The 16596-nt window shown below is 41.5% G+C and overlaps 1 long non-coding RNA gene across 2 annotated transcripts; it reads left to right on the top strand.

Annotated features, from left to right (window-relative positions):
- Positions 1-1210: 1210 nt before the first annotated feature.
- LOC114429596 (uncharacterized) lies at positions 1211-9984 on the top strand. Of its 2 annotated transcripts, none has more exons than XR_003669822.1 (3): positions 1211-1229; positions 9474-9512; positions 9823-9984. It is a non-coding gene; the product is annotated as an uncharacterized LOC114429596 (long non-coding RNA). The 2 variants fall into 2 exon arrangements; XR_003669823.1 differs by lacking the exon at positions 1211-1229 and adding an exon at positions 5432-5446.
- The last annotated feature ends 6612 nt before the right edge of the window (positions 9985-16596 follow it).

Raw genomic sequence — 16596 nt, 5'->3', positions numbered from 1 at the left:
TGTCTGATCACACTGTGCTGCATCACTGACTGATGGTACAGTACAGATGTTTCTGCTGCTGATTGGCTGCTTTCTCTTTGCTCTTTGATGACTTTTATAGCAGATGAACAGCTGTTTCAGAACAACTTGTGTTACTTGTAGTGTTTTTCTGTTCGAGGCACAGCAGACTGTAGAACTCTCAGGTCACATGATCAGTGAGGAATGCAGGGAGTGTCAGAACCGGTCTGACAGCTGGATGACTCTGCACTCATCACTTGTATCTACTGTTAACCCATTCATGTCCACAGTGGAGTTTGTATGATTTGACAGCATTTAAACACCTGCTGTGAAAATGTCGGTTTGTTTGGAGTTCATCAGATTCATAAAGTACCGTATTTTCCTGACTATAAGTCCCACTTGTTTTCGTCCTTTGGCTGGGTGTGCGACTTATACTCAGGTGCGACTTATATATTAAAATATAGAATTAGTTAGCCTGTGTCCTGACGTCTCATCACAGATGTAATGGCAGCTGTTCTGTCCCTCTCCTGACGTTCTCTAGCTTGTCCACACTTTGCATTCCGAGCATTCATGGAACGTGTGCTTGCAGCTGAGCCTCAGACCTCACCTGGCAACAAGGAATTCAATTTTCTGATTGGTCGATAGGTCGCTAAGTCCAGACAGCTATATGAGCGCCAGATCCAGAAAATATGGTCAATCTTTCAGTCAGTCTGGTTCTGACATCACTCCGGCCACATTGCAGAGGTGGAGCTGCTCTGCTCATGATGTCACTGCTGCTGTAAAAACACAGACACAGACATAAGAAGTGCACAAAGTGTTTTGCAGTCATGTAGCATGTGATGCAAAGCTGACAGATGAAAGTCATGTCTGAAGCAGCACAGTGCATTTCCATCTGCTCAACACAACAACACAGGTCAGAGTCACACTGTAACTGATGCTTCACAACAAGTTGTGTAACTTCTGGTGTTTTTCTTTACTATCAGCCCTCTCATGATCAGTGAAATATGAAGGAAGTGTCAGAACCGGTCTGACAGCTGGGTGACTCTGCACTCAGACCTGTTCAGTCCACTGTTAACCCATTCATCTCAGTGTTGTATCAGGTGTCCTGTTTTCAAGGCGTGGTTTCTCTGGAGTTATGTTCATTGTTCATTTTCTGTCAGACAGACTGCAGCAGAACCAGCAGCTCTACACATGAAGGTGGAAACTTCTGGAAGTCAGGACTGATTCAGCAGGTGAGAGTCTGTCAATATCTGATCAGGTTGATCACCTCATTGATCTTTACTTTACATTGGGGCAGTGATTGATCTTTATTGTCGTTTCAAACTGAAACTCAGAACAAACGTCTGTTCTACAATCGCTCCCTGTCTGAAACTCAGCAGCTTTCATTTGCTCTGAAACTCAGAACAACTTGTTTAAAAACACTTTAAAGAGAAAATGTTGGTTTATTCTGAGTTGATCACATCAGATAAATTTTTTTTTACTTGTTGAACGCAACTCTGAGGTCACATGATCAGTGAGAAATGCAGGGAGCGTCAGGACCGGTCGGACTGGATGTCTTTCTGTGACGTTTGTGTTCACATGAAACAACAATCAAGTAATAATAGTGATGATAATAATAAATCAATGAGTTATCTGTAAGAGGCAGGTCAATACAAACATACAATGGATCCATTAATAAAGTAAAACGTTCTTATACTAAATGGAGTTATTTCCAAATATATTCGGCCTACTCTTTGTGTGTGAACGGCTCAATGATGGACATCAGTTCAAACACTTTTTTGTCCATTCCATTGTATCAGTTTAGTGGTAAATGTGCCACATCCAATATGGCGGTCACGCTGACGCCCCGCAGTGACGGGTCAACCGGCTCAATGAGGCATCTACATATACATGTCTATGGTTTTAATGTATAATGGCAGCTGTTCTGTCCCTCTCCTGACGTTCTCTAGCTTGTCCACACTTTGAGCTCTGAGCATTCATGGAACGTGTGCTTGCAGCTGAGCCTCAGACCTCACCTGGCAACAAGGAATTCTATTTTCTGATTGGTCGATAGGTCGCTATGTCCAGACAGCTATATGAGCGCACAGTAGTCGCCTTTTACTCATTTGCAGTATATTCATAGGAGTTTCTGTGCGGTGAAGCTGAATAATAATAATAACTATTTATATAGCACTTCTTTAAACACACAGTTTCAAAGTGCTGTACAATAAAATCCAAACAGGAACAACAGTGCGTGGTTAAAATACCATCCAGTCAATTCATAAAATAAGATAAGGCAGGAATTGCACAAGGTGAGTCAATAAGACATAAAACAATTTAAAATGTTAAAAGTAGAATAAAATAAAAATAAAAATAGGCCCGTAAGATAAAACCAGGGTAATAGCATAAGCAAAAAACAAATAACATACAATAATGTAAAACAGTGAATGAATGGATAAATAAACCGGTTTAGGAAAACACTAAGCGATAAAAGTGAGTTTTAAGAAGAGATTTAAAAGAAGACACTGAGTTTGCCACCTGATATCCTCTGGCAGGGAGTTCCACAGACAGCAAATGTGCAGTCACCCTTTGTGATTAGCCGGGATTTGGGGACTGATAGGAGGAACTTTCCAGAGGATCTCAGGCAGAGTTCAGGCTGGTGAGGGGTTAAAAGGTCCTGCATATAGGAGGGGGCGAGGCCATTTATTGCTTTAAAAACCATCAGTAAAATCTTAAAATCAATTCTAAAACTCACAGGGAGCCAGTGAAGGGCAGCTAGAACTGGTGTTATGTGGTCACTTCTCCTGGTATGAGTCAGAAGCCTTGCAGCGGCATTCTGTATTAATTGTAGTCTGTGAATATTATGTTTACTGATACCAGAGTAGTATGTATAACTGCATGTATAACTGTTTCAAACAGAGGTGAGGGGAGGAATGGTCGAATTTCTCTTAATTGCCTTAGCTGTGCGAAACAGGATTGTGGAATGCGGCGCTGAGGCCTAGGAGGATTCAAATTGAGTGCAGACCAGAGTCAGCTGCCAACAGAAGGTCATTTGAGACTTTTAGAAGTGCTGTCTCCGTGCTATGCATGCTCCCGAAGCCTGACTGGAATTTCTCAAAAATTTAATTGTAACACTCGACCATCATTTTACAGTCAATGTTACCACAAAAAACAAACTAGGGACGCTACCAATTTCAATTGTTTGATGAAAAGAAAAGACCAACTTGGATAACTTAAACCTCACTGTGAACCAGTGTCCTGTTAAAGGGCTTGCCCCACAAAACAATACACTCCCACAAGGAAACAAAGGTTTTTTCCCAATCTAAGTGTTTCTCACCCAACCAAAATTCCACCCCTTTCCCGCAAAACTTTCACCACAACAGGCAGTCCAAAAGGAGGCCGAAGGCACATCCTACCAAGAGAGAAGAAAAGGAAAAATGTCAGTTTTCTTATCCTGAGGGGGGCAATGTCCATTCCATATGAAAGGTCCCATAAATCCCAAAGTCTTTGAAAGGTAACAAAAACAAAGTCCAAAACACAAGTTGTAGCAAAAAAACGAGTTGGGAGCTTCTCCCTCACTCACCCTGGACACCAGGGTTTCCATCCGGGCTTTGTGGTGAGGAGATTCTCTTCCCAGTCTTTATTCTCACTTAAGGTTTGGTGTTTAGCCCCTTCTCAGATGTTCAGAGTCCCTTCTTGTGTATTCGCTGGGGTCCCCTTTTCACAGAAAACCCCCGTGGGCCCTGAAGAACCACAGACTCCTTTCCTTCCTGGTTCTGGGTACTATCTCTCCCCCCTCCCAAACATTTCTTACTCGCCCTTTTTCAAAGCTAAGCCACACCCAGCTAACCGGCATGACACAGGAAACACTTCTCCCAAACAGGAAGGAAACATACATATACACATGCACATATATTTTCTCATTTTTGTGGTGGTGCCACATAATTATTGTTCATGAACGAAACTGGGAAGCCACAACTTTTTCTAGAATGTTAGATAGAAATGGCAGGTTAGAGATGGTCTGTAATTACTTAGAACAGCAGGATCGAGTGCAGGCTTCTTTAAGAGAGGGCAAACGATGGCATGTTTGAAAGAAGATGGGACAATGCCAGAGGAGAGAGAACCATTTACAATGGCTAGGATACTGGGACCAACCGTGTGAAGTACATCTTTTAAAAACCAAGAAGGGATGCAGTCTGAGAGGCAGGTGGTAGGCCTCAACTGCAACAATGCGTTCCAGTGAGGGGAGTGAAATCTCATGAAGCCGTTTCAGAGTGAAAGGGGTGGAGCACACAGTTTTTGGTTCCACAAAGACAGAATGGAATTGTTTGCGGATGTCACTGATTTTAGTTGTAAAATAGCTCATCGCATTTCTCAGGAGAGGGTTCAACGGGCTCACTGGCAGGGGGACTCAGAACAGAATTGATTGTTTTAAAGAGGATTCTGGGGTTATTACTGTTAGTTGTTCTAGCTTCTTTTACGGTGTGTGGATATTTACTCATTAATTGTTTTAGGACGACCAGTGATGTGCTTTGTCTGTCTTTTTTCCATTTCCTCTCAGCTCTCCTGCGATCTCTTCTTATGTTCCTAGTCTCTTCATTTAACCAAGGCAGGACTGTGGGCTTTAAAACTTTACATCTAGCCGGAGCTATGGAGTCTAAAATGCAAGAGCTATTAAAATTACTAAGCAGCTCCTCAACTGTGCTGCCGTTTTCCTTTTCAGATTCCCAATTTTCAATAAAAGCTTGACAGAAAATCGGGGCAGAGAGTGAGCTCAGAGGGCGAGAGTGGATTTTTTGATAGGTCTATGGTCAGGAAGGAGTGGAATTTGGAACTGCACTGTGATCTGTGACAGGAAATGGTGTTAGGGATACCTGTTCTACATCAACACAGTTTGAGATCACAAGATCCAAAATGTGACCTTTGCTGCGGCTGGGGGATTTTACATGTTGGTTCAGATGAAAAGATTGTAGCAGTTTAATGAAGTCGGAGGCAAGTGGAGAAGAAGTAGGACAACAAACGTGAATGTTAAAATCCCCTAAAATGATGAGCCTGTCATATTTGACCATGATGATTGATAAAAATGTGCAAATTCCTGAATGAAACCAGAAATGAAATAAAACCAGAAACTCAACACAACAACACAGTGACAGGTCAGAGTCACACTGTAACTGATGCTTCACAACAAGTTGTGTAACTTCTGGTGTTTTTCTTTAGAATCAGCCCTCAGGTCTCATGATCAGTGAAATATGAAGGAAGTGTCAGAACCGGTCTGACAGCTGGGTGACTCTGCACTCAGACCTGTTCTATCCACTGTTAACCCATTCATGTCAGTGTTGTGTCAGGTGTCCTGTTTTCAAGGCGTGGTTTCTCTGGAGTTACTTCTTGTTCATTTCCTGACAGACAGCAGCAGATGAGCAGCTCCACACATGAAGCTGGAAACTTCTGGAAGTCAGAGCTGACTCAGCAGGTGAGAATCTGTCAATATCTGATCAGTGATCAGTTTGACCACCTCATTGATTTTACTGCAGTGTAACTGATTGATCTTTATTGTTGTTTAACTGAAACGTCTGTTCTACAATCGCTCCCTCTCTGAAACTCAGAACAACTTGTCTAAAACCACTTTAAATAGAAAATGTTGGTTTATGCTGAGTTTATCAGATCAGTGTGTTTTTTACTTGTAGTTGAACAAACTCTCAGGTCACATGATCAGTGAGAAATGCAGGGAGTGTCAGAACCGGTCTGACTGGATGACTTTCTGTGATGTTTGTGTTCACTGAGCTGCACAGTTTAAAAAATCCTGAATGTAAATCTTCTTTGTTGTGTGTTAGCAGATTTGTTTTAGGAAACAGTGATTTTATTTTCTGTGTTGTTTCACTGAGCTGCTGATGTTCACAGTTGTGTAAGTATTAGTTTGTATGCCTCTGGCTCTTTGTAAATTAAGATGGCACAAAGCAGAAATGATAAAAAATGTCCTCGTCTGTTGAAAATCTACACTTTTACAATGAATATCTCCTTACAAATGATGTAGATGAAGCAATCTACTTATCTCAATCTGGTGCTAAGTTTGTGGACATTATGTCTGCCAAGTTTTTATTTATTTTAATTAAGGGAAACAAGATTACAGAGGGTTTAGTCCAACCTATGTAGACATTTTTAAATGTCTTAAAATTTAATGAACCAAACTATATATTCCACGTTTAAGTCACTATTGGTGTTCATCACTTCTATTTACATCAGTTTTTACTTGTATACAAACATTATTACACATCTATAGGTTATAACAGATGTATAAAGCAGATAGGCCACGCCCACCTAATGCTAAGCTAATACCTTGTCAAATATGCAGGTTGATTAGGGTGATTGACACCTCTATCAAAAGGTCAGAACCAGTACATTTGACAGGTAGTAGTAATATTAGTGCTATACTCACCAAAGAAAATGCATTGTAAGCTAAATGACCGTTGCCACATTCTCCCCCAAAAAAGTCCTCCACAAACATGATAAATGTCTAATCCTAATATTTTTAGTCTTGAATAAACACAGACATGTTGGTCTATCTGAACCAAGCGTTTATTGCCCTCAAATTGTCACGACCTGGAGTTTGTTTATGGGTTAGTTTTCCTGGTTTTGGGTTTTTAGTTTAATCTGTGTTTAGTTATTTTCCTTCTGGTGTTTTGTTTCCCTGGGTTTGTGTTTAGTTCTTGTCTTGTCTTGTGTACTTTGGTAGTCCTGCCCCCCCACCGTGCATTGTCTTGAGTTTTACTTCCTGTGGTTTCCCTCCTTGTGTGATCACCTGCCCTCATGTGTGGTACCTGTGTCTCGTTGTCTTCCCTGGTTCCTTTGTATATAGTCTGTGTCTTCCCCTCTGTCTTTGCTAGTTCGTCTTGTCCGGTGTGGGGTTTGTTTCTGTCCTTGTCTCGTCCATGCCTTGATCCTCGCCTACCATGCCATGTACTTCTGCCTGACCTCGGGGTGCTCCAGGTAGTTGCTTTGTTCTTATGTTTTTGTTCCTGCCTTTTTACGCCCTGTGCCTGTTTTCCTTTATGTAGTTTTACCACGCTGTTGGTTGTTGGTTATTGTGTTGTTTTGCCTTCCTGGCTTTGAATAAGGAGCTTTTTGTTAGCTGTAACCGCTCTGTGCCTCTGCAATTGTGTCCTCCCCCTGACGAACCCTGACACAAATATGACTGATTATTGCAAATTTACAGAAGAAAGACAGCATTTTTTATTACTCGTGAGTTTTTTACTTTTATATTCTTTATATTCTAATTCACCAAATATTTATAATATAGCAAAACAACTGTAAGAGTGTCAATTGGTAAAGTCTCAGCTTTCATATGACACCTTGTTTGTGTGACTTGAAGTATCACAGAGCTAGAAATAAGAATGTGGCAAGTGTGTCGACTTTGATATGAGAATTTTATTTTGATGAGTGATGATTGATTTGCATGGTGTTGAAGTTATGTTTGATGTGTGTAAAGATGGCTTATATGTGCTTGTAGTAGAGTTTCCAATGTTTAATTTGATATGCAATGTGATTATTGTTTACATGGTTAGTACAGTGTTATATGGCTTTTATTCTTTGGGTGCATGAAAAAGCCCCCAAATTTGGGTCCCTTGGGGTAGATAGGGTTAAAGGCGTGGTTTCTCTGGAGTTACTTCTTGTTCATTTCCTGACAGACAGCAGCAGATGAGCAGCTCCACACATGAAGCTGGAAACTTCTGGAAGTCAGAGCTGACTCAGCAGGTGAGAATCTGTCAATATCTGATCAGTGATCAGTTTGACCACCTCATTGATTTTACTGCAGTGTAACTGATTGATCTTTATTGTTGTTTAACTGAAACGTCTGTTCTACAATCGCTCCCTCTCTGAAACTCAGATTATATATCCACACATAGTGACAGGTAATTAGTGCATCCTAGTGGTACACATGCGTAATTACAACTGATCCTCACAAATCCATTCGTTCTCTAGTAACCCGCTTTGTCCTGCAGTGCAGGCTCACAGGGGGCTGGAGCCCATCTCATCACAAATCCTTCCAGAGAAATCTACCTGACGTGTGGATGACACTGCACTCATATCTGTTTGATCTACTGTTAACCCATTCACATCTTCAGTGCAATTATCTGAACTCTACAGTATTTTGGACAGTCTATGAACCAACTGAAAGACTTTACAGTGTGTTATTAATATACACACAGACATACAGTACGTGATGTCAAATATCCCCTTCAGTCTGTACATGAGAACATGTGAGGTTAAAAACGTGAGGTCAGTCCTGATCCGGTCCTTTTGGGATGAAATGAAATAAATGATTAAACATTCCAGTCATTAAGTCACAGCATCTGCTCACGTAAACAGCTGCAGCCATTTGAAATCATTTCAGTTATTTTTTGTACACACAGACACACATCTGAACACATTTTCATTGACCCACACACACACATTTCTATTATATACAGGATGTTTGGGTCTACTGGACCCAGGCATATAAAAGTGTGAAAAGTGCAGTGTTGTACCCTCATACCTGGGCCTGCTGTTTGACAGTCCCAGGTAGTGAAAGTGATCTCAGTGAGTTGTTGGATCAAATAAATGTAATTATGTGCAATTTCATTAACATTTGTGTGTTTGGTTTTAAAACCTAAACTTAAAATGTAAACTTGTTGAAGCAACACAAACCAACTAAGTCAATTCAACACAACATTGTTGAGTAAACTGAACGCTCACCAACCTGATACCTACACCTGACACCAGGTGGCAGCACTTGGCTGTGTGACATGCACAGTTCCCCTTTGATGAAGTTGTCCAATTTACTTAATATAGTTATGTCAACAAGTTCCACAGAACTTAGTTGTGTTCAATCAAAATAACTAAATTATGTGAAGCTAACAAGACTGTGTTAAGTCGTTTCAACATAATCTGACATTTATTACACTGACACACCTAACACCAACTAAACAGCTCACATTTCTACACTGAAATAAATGTGGATTGATATTTCCTTAAAGAGCTTGTCACGTTTTGCACTCAGAAAGTGCCTGTAATCTTTATTCAGGAGTTTAAATTAATGAGTAAACATTAAATTAGTACATGTTAATTAGTTCCTAAAATATGGACTTGAATTGTGCCTTTATCATGAGAATAAATATATAAATATTTATTTTCAAATGTATTTCTGTAGATTATTTATTGTGATACTATATTTGAAAGATGTCGGCAAGAAAAACACACGAGGAGCAGGAAAAAACAGGACACAGGTGAGACACATTAGGGCCAGCAGGTGATCAGCAGAGGAGACACAAGGAAGTGAAGACACCTGAAACGAGAGGCATGTTAGAACTACATGAAGCTGCTTGGAGGAGCAGTGAAACCTCTTCAGACAACTCTATAACTCTGCAGGTTCTACACTTGATCAGCAGCTACTTCACTTGCAGCTAGTTCAAACTTTGAAGGTCCAGCCACTGTCACTGACGGTGTCTCCTTCTCTGTTTCAGCTGAAGACACAGCTGGACTGATGGCAAAGCCCACTGACCGTGAGTACAGTCTTCTCTCTGTACACCACACACACCTCAGTGCGAGTATTTGGGTTTTTACTGACCTGACCTTTGACCTCTCTGACCTCACAAAGAGGGCAGAGTCCAAAGGTCAGCACCAGTTCCTCTTGAACACACCATAAACCAGCTGATAGACTGATGATCTTTATTCTTTGATTGATCCCAAACTGGGAAATGTCAGGCACTCAGCGTTCTATACACCCTGAAGCCCATCAGTCCTCACAGGACAGAGGGCAGGGGTTCCTGAACGCACCACAGAGGTCATCATCTTTCTCTGCTCTCCTCTCAGACACGCACTTTGTGGATAAACACAGAGCCGACCTGATCCAGAGAATCAGCAACATCGACCCCATCCTGGACCAGCTCTTGGGCTCGGTCATCCAGCAGGAAGCATATGATCGGATCAGAGCTCAGCCCACCAGCCAGGACAAGGTCAGGGAGCTCTACACATTCCTGCAAGCTGGAACAGAGGCCAAAGATAAATTCTACCACATCCTCCAGACGCAGGAGCAGCTGCTCATCGATGACCTCAATAAGAGGTAAGCTCTGTGAGGACACCCAGGCCTGAACACCAGTGTCATCATGAGGGAACAATATATATTCTATATTTTACTCGTGTTACCTTTACTTTTCCCTTCGTTTACATATAAACAGAGTTTTCGGCTCTGAAAGATCTTGAACCCAGGGATCCACATAAAGAAAAGAGACCCGGCCTGTATAGGCCAAAATAGGGTTACAATAATATTCTCATAACAGAATATGTCTTTACATATAGATAAGGACATATAAACACATGTATACACAACCATGTACCATGTAAAACATGGCCTCTCAATGATCATTATAAATATTCTCATTATCAGCTTAACTGATTATAAATATCAACATTAACATGAGACAATTTGGCTGGACCATTACTTTCCATACTAGAACTACTCATCTCCCATTTTCTTTTTTTTAAACCACTCACTCTCAAAAAAACAGAGAGGAAAATGTATTTTAACATCATAATATGAACAATATTTTTAAGCACAACACATGAACTGAACGCCTCCTTACTCCATATTATCATTAGCAAATGCTTCATCTTCCCTGGTTTCTTTGTGAACATATGTAAGATGGTTTTAGTCAGAAATACTATGAGTGTCCTGTTTTCTAAAGGAGACCTTAAGAGGACTGTTAGGACTACTGTGCAGCGATTAGCCTGTTAGATGCCATGCATCAGTTATTATTATGATGAACTAATTTCATTAGTGAACTTTACATGACTGACAGGTTTCGTTACAGAATAGCTCCTTATATAGACGTTCTTTTTGGCTGCCATCTCTTGTGTCTCGCACTCACTGTCTCACATGTGTTTTGATGCTGCCAACCAACGTAGCTACACACATGACAGCCTTTGATATAACACAGTCAGAATGTGTTTCTTCCTGCAGGGTGGAGCATGGTGGAGAGCAGAGGTTAAAACCTGATGTGAGGAAGGGTAAGTTTGACTCAGTCTTTCCTCATGTTATTGTGCATGAGTCAGTGTTCTATCAGTCCATCAGAAGTCCTGTCTTTAATGGACATTTGTCTCTTGTATTCAGTCACAGTGTCATTGCACACTTACTGGATCCTTATTGTTCTGACCCACATATGCAACAAGAAAAAGGCTTTTGTCCATCAAACGTCTGGATGTGATGTCATTGGAGTGAATATGGACTGTGACCTGCTAGCATGTCCCAGGTGTCTTTTTAGTTTCATGTCCTCCTCACTTCCACTCTCACATGAGCCAGATGATTTGTGTGTCTTTAGTCTGTGTCTGAGTACCTGTTGTGTTGATGTGTTTGTGTAGCTGGAGTCCATCTTGCTTTTGGATCAGTCATTGTCATTTGTAAGTAGCTCTGTATATATTGTCATGTGTAGCTGCAGCTTGTAGGAGGGAGACGCCCTTTTTCTTTGTTCTGTTTTTGGGTCAGGAGTTTTAGGTTCCAGCTTTGTCATTTTTTTCTTTTGTTAGGGAACCTTAGTGTGTTTTAGTGTCTTTTTGTTTGTTGATTTGGGCACTGCTCCCCTCTGAGTTCATGAACTACAGCCTAACACTGAATCCAGCCTGTGTACCAAACACTGCAGTGTTTAAGGTGCTCTAATCACTTGCTTTGTCTGTCAGACTTACCATGCAATATTCAGATTTTCGACTGCTTTCTTTATGTGTCCACACTATAAAGTGTTAAATTAAAACTTGAAAGTGTACATTTTAACACCTGTTGAGAGTTATTTCAACTCTGACAGGTGTTAGAAAGTAACACTGGCTGACAATAGTGTTAAAACTCTACACTAGTGTCAGTGTTGCAAAAACAAAACTACCACATTACACTCACACTAATACTGACACTTGATTGTCCATTTAAACTCATATGTTTTAATGTGTTTCGTTATTTTAACATAGAAGCTCAAGTTAAGTTTATTTATTAGTAGTTTGTATCATGAGTGAAGGTGGTTAGGGGGAGCAGTGAAATGTTTACAGAAAACAACAAAGACCATCCATGTGTTCAGTTGCCTTGATTTACTCTCTTAGCCATAGCATTGCCAAGATGAATTCGTTTTTTTGGATGATAATGGATCTGTTTTGCTTTGTAGGAACACACTGAACTACCTGGGAAAGTTAGTTAAGACAGACAAGGTCTGCCTATATGTGTAAACACACACTAACACTACTCACTGTCTTTGACAGATGGGATGGTTCCAGTACCGGAGTCACGCCACATCACATATTACCAAAGAATTCTTCAATCAAACTTCAAGGGCAAGATTCTGTATACACGAGAAGGCTGGGCAAACGATAAAAAGCGCCTGGTTGATATCTACACAGAGCTGTACATCACAGCCGGCCCTGACATACACATCAACACACAGCATGAGGTCCAACAGATCCAGAAAGCCTGGAGGCCCAGAGACACTGAGACATCTGTCAAACCCAGAGACATGTTCCAACATCCTTCTGGAGAATACATACCTGTAAAAACAGTGCTGACCAACGGAATCGCAGGAATTGGAAAGACCTTCCTGGTGCAAAAGTTTATGCTGGACTGGGCTGAAGGAACAGCCAATCAAGATGTGCATCTCATTTTCCCCTTCTACTTCCGCCAGCTGAATCCACTGATGGGAAAACAGTTCAGTTTGGCAAACCTCATTCATAAATGTATCCCAGAGGCTAAGGGCATCAAAGAGGAGGCTCTTAACTACATCTTTACTGCTTTAGAATCATTAGGAAACGGCAACTACGACGACAGCGAATTCAAGCTTCTCTTTGTGTTTGATGGACTGGATGAGAGCCGCCTTCATCTGGACCTTCATGTTGATGATAGTCACTCTGTTGATGTAACTAAGTCCACCACCACCGATATCTTGGTGAAAAACCTCATCAATGGAAAACTGCTGCGCTCTGCTCGCATATGGATAACCACACGACCTGCAGCAGCCAAACAGATCCCTACTGACTGTGTGGATGTGGTGACAGAGGTCAGAGGGTTCACTGACCCACAGAAGGAGGAGTACTTCAGGAAGAGGTTCAGAGAGGAGGAGCAGGCCAGCAGGATCATCTCCCACATCAAGACATCACGAAGCCTCCACATCATGTGCCACATCCCAGTCTTCTGCTGGATCACTGCCACAGTTCTGGAGGACATGTTGGAAACCAGAGACCTGCCCAAGTCCCTGACTGAGATGTATGCAGAGTTTCTGATGTTTCAGGTAAATCAGTCCAAAAAGAAATGTGACCCTGAACAACTGTCCAGGCAGTGCATTTTTTCACTAGCAAAACTGGCTCTTCAGCAGCTGGAAAAGGGCAACATAATCTTCTATGAGAAGGATCTGAAAGAGTGTGGCATCGATTTCAGTGACGCCTCAGTGTACTCAGGAGTGTTCACAGAGATCTTCAAAGAAGAGCGAAGAAGGAAACAGGAATTCACAACATTCTGCTTTGTTCACCTGAGCGTTCAGGAGTTTCTGGCTGCTTTCCACCTCATACGCTGTTTCATTGATGGGGACGATGAAGAGCTGGTGAACTTCCTGGGAGAGAAAAGTTGGTCATCTCTGGATGACATCCTGTACAGAGTCATGGAGAAATCTCTGAACAGTGAAACTGGCCACCTGGACCTGATGGTTCGCTTCCTTCATGGTCTCTCCCTGCAGTCAAATCAGAGACTCTTAGGAGACCTGCTGGGTCAGACAGAGATCAGTTCAGAGGCCATCCAGAGAGCCATCAACAACCTGAAATGGAGAAACACTTATAATGTGTCTCCTGACAGAAGCATCAACATCTTCCACTGTCTGATGGAGATGAACGACCTCTCAGTGCATCAGGAGATCCAAGAGTTCCTGCAGTCAGAGAACAGATCAGAGAAGAAACTCTCTGAGATCCACTGCTCAGCTCTGGCTTACATGCTGCAGATGTCAGAGGAGGTTCTCGATGAGCTAGACCTGATGAAGTACAACACAACAACAGAAGGACGATTGAGACTGCTTCCAGCTGTGAGGAACTGCAGAAAGTTCAGGTGAGTCCAGATGTGACCAATCAGTGTAGATTACTGGTTTAGTTCTTAGACACATTCACACTGTATGTTTCTCTCTAACAGAGCTCCTTGTGTTCATTGACACATCACATCAGCTGTGTTTTTGTCTCAGATGTTCTTCTACTGTGAAAACATTGTTTTGTATGTTTCTGTTTGAAGCTGTTAAATGAATGGACAATAAATGTGTCTTTATTTGTAGTTAAAACAGCTGCATGTGGCCAAAGAGCTGCACAAACTACATAGATACAAAGACTGCAAAAACTGCAGCACAACATCATGGTATGCAAACATGCAGACACATACCATTACACAAACAGTTCAATCAGGATGTCACACAACAGAATAACTCTTTAAAGTCTCTGCATGAAAGAGAAGAATTTATCTTTCAGCAATATCAGCTGGAAGAACCTACAACAGAGGAATAAAGTGAAATACACTGTCAAAATGAGACGATGAGAATGATCAGAACTATTGTTACATGTCAAACAGTCAGATCAAATGAGATCACTGCTACTACTTAAAGTGTCCCTTTCATAATGTTCTGATATTTCTGTCATCACAGACTTTCTGACTGTGACCTCTCAGAGACTCACTGTGAAGTTGTGGCCTCAGCTCTGAAGTCCGACCCCTCCCATCTGACAGAGCTCGACATGAACCGGAACAGGCTGCAGGATTCAGGACTGAAGCAGCTATGTGCTGGACTGGACAGTCCTCACTGCATACTGCAGGTTCTTAGGTCAGTTAATGTTATTATTAGGCTGAGGTCCAGTTTTTAAATCATCTGTCAGGACTGACAGACAGAAAAGGACCACAGACATGTGTATCTTCAGTCACTGTTGCTCTGATGACAAATCAGATCTACTCATATGTTCAAATGTTGCTCAGTAAATCAGTGAATAATTATTATTTTCTTCCCTCCCAGTAACAGTAATCTGTATGTTTTAATGTTATCCCATATTATTAGATGATCAGTGGTATCAATGGCTCTATCAATGTCTTGTATTGTTTTATTAGGTTGTGTGGCTGTGGTTTGTCAGAGATCAGCTCTCTGGGATCAGCTCTGAAGGCTAACCCCTCCCAGCTGAGATATCTGGACCTCAGTGGGAACCACCTGCAGGATGTGGAGCAGCTACGTGGTTTTCTGGAGAGTTGTGGACTGCAGACTCTGAGGTCAGTCTCAATAGTTTTATGTGTTGTGATGTAAAGTTTGTGGTGGGGTGAGCTCTGAAGTCCCAAGACTGCAGATCCTCGGGTCAGGGTAAATCTGGGTGTTGATCCAGTCTTCACATTTCATTGTTGTATATCAGCATGAGTTGTAGATATAACTAGTACAAATGAGTTCCAAAATAAAATTGTTGGAACTTTCTGGTGTAAAATATTTCTGACAAACATATGTGAATATAGAAAACACTTCAACAACATGTAGCGCTCCCCTCTGTAGTCATATTGATGATGTTATGTGCGATCACAGACGGAGATCCAGAAGCAGGTACATTTACTCACTTTAATAGAGAAAACAAAAAACTACCACTGAGGCGAAAACTGAGCTGAGTCCAAAATATAACCAAAAACAACCACAAGGGCGAACTACGAGGTAACTTGAAGGAGGAACGAAAAACAACCACGAGGGCGAAGCACAACTCAGGTCCAGGGCGAGAAACAACCGGGTGGCGTGGCTGGAGGCCTAGGCAAAAAACAAGGTAAGTCACTGGTCACTTAGAACGGACAGAAAGGTGGCTGGTTGCTTAGTACGAAAATAGCAGTGAAGAACTGGCGCCGAGGAGAAGGGAGGCGGCGCTTAAGTAGCCGGCGGAATGACGGGAAACGGAACCCAGGTGAGAAGAAGCCACGACTCCACCCAGCTGGACCATCGCGCCTGGAAAGAACAAAAACAAGGAAACGAGCAAGAAATGAAAAACACAGGAAGTGCCAGAGGAGCAACTCTCACCACATTACAGATGAGGGCAGGCTTTTAGGTTCTTTTAAAGTATTTATCCAATGTTTCTTAACCCTGATTAACTCAGTTTTAATTATTATCTTGGATGTCCCTTTAATACACACAAGTGCAGTGTTTGACCCATCAATCAAATGGCCATCTTTAAATTATATTTTTAATGAAGATCTTAACTACGTCTGCATATGTCTCTGCAATTGAATCCCTGCCCTTTCTCAGGTGAGTAATAAGTAACACAACACAAGGTTTTAGAAAAATAATTCTCAGTTATTTAAGAAAAGGTTAATGCTGGTGAACTAAGAACATGACAATAAAATTAGAATATTGTTTTGGAGCCTTAAACATCAAATGTCACTTTTTTAAAGAAAAACACTCCAGCTGTTTGGAGGCAAAAACACAATATAACCTTTTTCTTAACCCTCTAATGAATTCAGAAACTCAGTTTACCAACCTCAAGGTCACTTAAACAAAAGTTGTGGCCCCCACACCTTAATACACTCTATAAAGCAGCAGCTTAAATGATTACAGACTGACATATACCGCAGCAGGCGAAAGT

Source organism: Parambassis ranga, unplaced genomic scaffold, assembly GCF_900634625.1.
Source record: "Parambassis ranga unplaced genomic scaffold, fParRan2.1 scaffold_165_arrow_ctg1, whole genome shotgun sequence".
In the NCBI taxonomy this organism is placed as follows: domain Eukaryota; kingdom Metazoa; phylum Chordata; class Actinopteri; family Ambassidae; genus Parambassis; species Parambassis ranga.
Note: the sequence above shows the minus strand (reverse complement) of the source record. Positions and strands in the feature narration are given on the sequence as shown.